General features: G+C 31.1%; 1 protein-coding gene and 1 long non-coding RNA gene across 2 annotated transcripts in view; both read left to right on the forward strand.

Moving 5' to 3' along the window:
- The first annotated feature begins 1,312 nt into the window (after positions 1 to 1,312).
- On the forward strand, positions 1,313 to 3,358 carry LOC138629872 (uncharacterized). Its single transcript, XR_011311591.1, has 4 exons — positions 1,313 to 1,367; positions 1,654 to 1,684; positions 2,959 to 3,196; positions 3,235 to 3,358. It is a non-coding gene; the product is annotated as an uncharacterized lncRNA (long non-coding RNA).
- A 1,523-nt stretch (positions 3,359 to 4,881) lies between these two features.
- LOC138629920 (rho GDP-dissociation inhibitor 1-like) overlaps positions 4,882 to 5,000 on the forward strand; it is a 5,777-nt gene continuing 5,658 nt past the window's right edge. Inside the window, exon 1 of the mRNA XM_069713918.1 lies at positions 4,882 to 5,000. This exon is cut by the window's right edge and continues 128 nt beyond it. The gene's annotated coding sequence lies outside the window, so the exon portion shown is untranslated.

Here is a 5,000-nt window from a genome sequence, read left to right on the forward strand (position 1 = left end):
AAATATGAAAAAAGTCATACTGTAACATGTCTGAAATATGAAAAAAAAAAAAGTCATACTATAGCACACCATCCGAAATGACAAAAAAGTCATATGTCGTCTAAAATATGAAAAAAGTCATACTGTAACATGTCTGAAATATGAAAAAAAAGTCATATGTCGTCTAAAATATGAAAAAAGTCATACTGTAACATGTCTGAAATATGTCATACTATAGCACACCAAAAATGAAAAAAGTCATATATGTGAAATATGAAAAAAAAAAGTCTAAAATAAAAAAAAAAAAGTCATAAACTATGAAAAAAGTATACTGTAACATGTCTGAAATATGAAAAAAAAAAAAAAGTCATACTATAGCACACCATCCGAAATATGACAAAAAAGTCATATGTCGTCTAAAATATGAAAAAAGTCATACTGTAACATGTCTGAAATATGAAAAAAAAAAGTCATATGTCGTCTGTCTAAAAAAAAAGTCATACTGTAACATGTCTGAAATATGAAAAAAAAAGTCATATGTCGTCTAAAATATGAAAAAAGTCATACTGTAACATGTCTGAAATATGAAAAAAAAAAGTCATATGTCGTCTAAAATATGAAAAAAGTCATACTGTAACATGTCTGAAATATGAAAAAAAAAAGTCATACTATAGCACACCATCCGAAATATGACAAAAAAAATGTGTCTAAAATATGAAAAAAGTCATACTGTAACATGTCTGAAAATAAAAAAAAAAAAGTCATACTGTAACATGTCTAAAATATGAAAAAAAAAAAATATGAAAAAAAAAAGTCATATGTCGTCTAAAATATGAAAAAAGTCATACTGTAACATGTCTGAAATATGAAAAAAAAAAAAGTCATACTATAGCACTAAAATATGAAAAAAGTCATAAAATATGAAAAAAAGTCATATGTCGTCTAAAATATACTGTAAATATGAAAAAAAAAAGTCATACTATAGCACACCATCCGAAATATGACAAAAAAGTCATATGTCGTCTAAAATATGAAAAAAGTCATACTGTAACATGTCTGAAATATGAAAAAAAAAAAGTCATATGTCGTCTAAAATATGAAAAAAGTCATACTGTAACATGTCTGAAATATGAAAAAAAAAAGTCATACTATAGCACACCATCCGAAATGACAAAAAAGTCATATGTCGTCTAAAATATGAAAAAATAAAAAAGTCATATGTCGTCTAAAATATGAAAAAAGTCATACTGTAACATGTCTGAAATATGAAAAAAAAAAGTCATATGTCGTCTAAAATATGAAAAAAGTCATACTGTAACATGTCTGAAATATGAAAAAAAAAAAAAAAAAGTCATACTATAGCACACCATCCGAAATATGACAAAAAAGTCATATGTCGTCTAAAATAAAAAAAAAAAAAAAAAGTCATACTGTACGTCATGTCTAAAATATGAAAAAAAAAAAAGTCATACTATAGCACATGTCTGAAATATGAAAAAAAAAAGTTATATGTCGTCTAAAATATGAAAAAAGTCATACTGTAACATGTCTGAAATATGAAAAAAAAAAAGTCATACTATAGCACACCATCCGAAATGACAAAAAAGTCATATGTCGTCTAAAATATGAAAAAAGTCATACTGTAACATGTCTGAAATATGAAATAAAAAAAAGTCATATGTCGTCTAAAATATGAAAAAAAACTGTAACATGTCTGAAATATGAAAAAAAAAAAAAGTAACATGTCGAAATATGACAAAAAAGTCATATGTGTCTAAAATATGAAAAAAAGTCATACTATAACATGTCTGAAATATGAAAAAAAAGTCATATGTCGTCTAAAATATGAAAAAAGTCAAAAAGTCATACTATAGCACACCATGTCGTCATACTGTAACATGTCTGAAATATGAAAAAAAGTCATATGTCGTCTAAAATATGAAAAAAGTCATACTGTAACATATGCACACCATCTAAAATATGAAAAAAAGTCATATGTCGTCTAAAATAAAAAAAAAGTCATACTGTAACATGTCTGAAATATGAAAAAAAAAATGTCGTCTAAAATATGAAAAAAGTCATACTGTAACATGTCTGAAATAGCACACCATCCGAAATGACAAAAAAGTCATATGTCGTCTAAAATATGAAAAAAGTCATACTGTAACATGTCTGAAATATGAAAAAAAAAAGTCATATGTCGTCTAAAATATGTAACATGTCTGAAATATGAAAAAAAAAAGTCATACTGAAAAAAGTCATACTGTAACATGTCTGAAATATGAAAATGAAAAAAAAAAAGTCATACACCATCCGAAATAAAGTCACACCAAAGTCATACTCCGAATATGACAAAAAAGTCATATGTCGTCTAAAATATGAAAAAAGTCATACTGTAACATGTCTGAAATATGTCTAAAAAAAAAAAAAAGTCATATGTCGTCTAAAATAAAAAAAAAGTCATATGTCGTCTAAAAAAAAAAAAAAAAGTCATATGAAAAAAGTCATACTGTAACATGTCTGAAATATGACAAAAAAGTCATATGTCGTCTAAAATATGAAAAAAGTCATACTGTAACATGTCTGAAATATGAAAAAAAAAGTCATGTCTAAAATATGAAAAAAGTCATACTGTAACATGTCTGAAATATGAAAAAAAAGTCATACTGTAACGTCTAAAATGACAAAAAAAAAAAGTCATACTGTAACATGTCTGAAATATGAAAAAAAAAAAATAATAGCACATATGTCGTCTAAAATATGAAAAAAGTCATACTGTAACATGTCTGAAATATGAAATATGAAAAAAGTCATACTGTAACATGTCTGAAATATGAAAAAAAAGTCATATGTCGTCTAAAATATGAAAAAAGTCATACTGTAACATGTCTGAAATATGGAAAAAAAAGTCATATGTCGTCTAAAATATGAAAAAAGTCATACTGTAACATGTCTGAAATATGAAAAAAAAAAAAAAAGTCATACTATAGCACACCATCCGAAATGACAAAAAAGTCATATGTCGTCTAAAATATGAAAAAAGTCATACTGTAACATGTCTGAAATATGAAAAAAAAAAAGTCATATGTCGTCTAAAATATGAAAAAAGTCATACTGTAACATGTCTGAAATATGAAAAAAAAAAAATAAAGTCATACTATAGCACACCATCCGAAATATGACAAAAAAGTCATATGTCGTCTAAAATATGAAAAAAGTCATACTGTAACATGTCTGAAATATGAAAAAAAAAAGTCATACTATAGCACACCATCCGAAATGACAAAAAAGTCATATGTCGTCTAAAATATGAAAAAAGTCATACTGTAACATGTCTGAAATATGAAAAAAAAAAAAGTCATATGTCGTCTAAAATATGAAAAAAGTCATACTGTAACATGTCTGAAATATGTCACACCATAGCATGTCGTCCAAAATAATATAAATTCAAAAAAAAAAAAAAGTCATACTATAGCACACCATCCGAAAATGACAAAAAAGTCATATGTCGTCTAAAATATGAAAAAAGTCATACTGTAACATGAAACCCGGAGGAAAGAAAAGAAAAGCCCAGCGTGTAACGAGGTCCCCCAGCAGCCTCGGCCTATAACAGCATAACTAAGGGTTGGTTCAGGTCCACCCGAGCCAGCCCTAACTATAGGCTTTATCAAAAAGGAACGTTTTGAGTCTAATCTTAAAGCTAGAGAGGGTTTCTGCCTCTCGAACACAAACTGAAAGCCTGTAAAACTGAAGGATACTTCCAGGCCAGGTGAAATTCTTCTAAATTAGTGGAACGCCATTTCCCTCTCCAGCTTTCCAGTCGCCTGCCCAGCAGAGCGTAGTTCTGAGTTGCTTCATCTAGAGCTGTAGCAGAGATGCTGCAGTGTTTTCTACCAGACGATCCACTTGTGTGGGACTAAGATCGACGTAGATTTAACACACGGCATCGAGGAGGATAAGCGTGTAACCGCTTCCTTAAACTTGGCCACGGCATCATCCGACAGACATCTGCTGCGGTGGGATTTATTCCCACACGCTGCCGTAGTCCATTAATGTAACTTCAATTTGTTCATAAGAAGCGGTCCGACGAAACGGGGTTTTGAGGAAATACAATTCAATTTTCAGTTTCCGTACGACAGGACCAGACGGAGGGTGTGGTTACCACGGTGACGGGGTTTATTTACATTCTGAGAAAAGCCTATAGAGTCTAATAATGAGCTGAAAGCAGAACTGAGGCTGTCGTTGTCCACGTCAACATGAATGTTAAAGTCTCCCACTGTCAGCACTTTATCTGAACTCGGCACTAAATCTGGTTAAAAAAAAAAATTAACAAAAAGTCAGAGAATTCAGTTAGAAACTCTGAATATGGACGAGGCGGGCGATAAACAACAACAAATACAATCGCTTTCTGCGCTTTGCAGTTTGGGCGCGAGAGACAAAAGAGTCAGACTCTCAAATGAATTATAACTTAAGTTTCGGCTTTGGATGAATTGATAAACTTGAGTGGACGCTGGCTGTCGAAACAGAGATGAGTCGAGGGGCCACAGAGGTCTGGGAAACATTTTGCTAAGACAATAAACTCGTTGCCTGTTTATTTACCTCTGGAGTTGAATATATTTGTGTGTGTGTGTGTGTGTGTGTTTCGGTCCGCATGGTTTGATTAGAATTTTTTTTTTTTTTTTTTTTTTTTGCACAAATTTAAAAATACACATGATTTTTACAAGATAATAATAATTAAAAAAAAAAAAATTCCCTGCAGTGCAGAAGGAGGCAAAACAATGCAGCGGTCTTATTTTGGAGCCTCCACCGCTAACCGTCTGCTCGCCGTCCCCCCAGAGACGAGAAAAGTTTCCTTCGTTGGCGCCGAGAACAAACTGAGGTGTAATTAATGCGACGCGTCTCCGACTTACAGCAGAGCCGTCCCGATTTTCTGATTTCAGGCCGACACACACCCAGACCTCCTTTGCAGGGCTCGTGTCACGTGCAGTGGCAGCGTTGATATTAAACTGCTGGTTTTAAAG

This window comes from Brachyistius frenatus, unplaced genomic scaffold (genome assembly GCF_029030835.1).
Source record: "Brachyistius frenatus isolate BFR_SWC_R1_liver_20210118 unplaced genomic scaffold, ASM2903083v1 Contig_123, whole genome shotgun sequence".
Classification (NCBI taxonomy): Eukaryota; Metazoa; Chordata; class Actinopteri; family Embiotocidae; genus Brachyistius; species Brachyistius frenatus.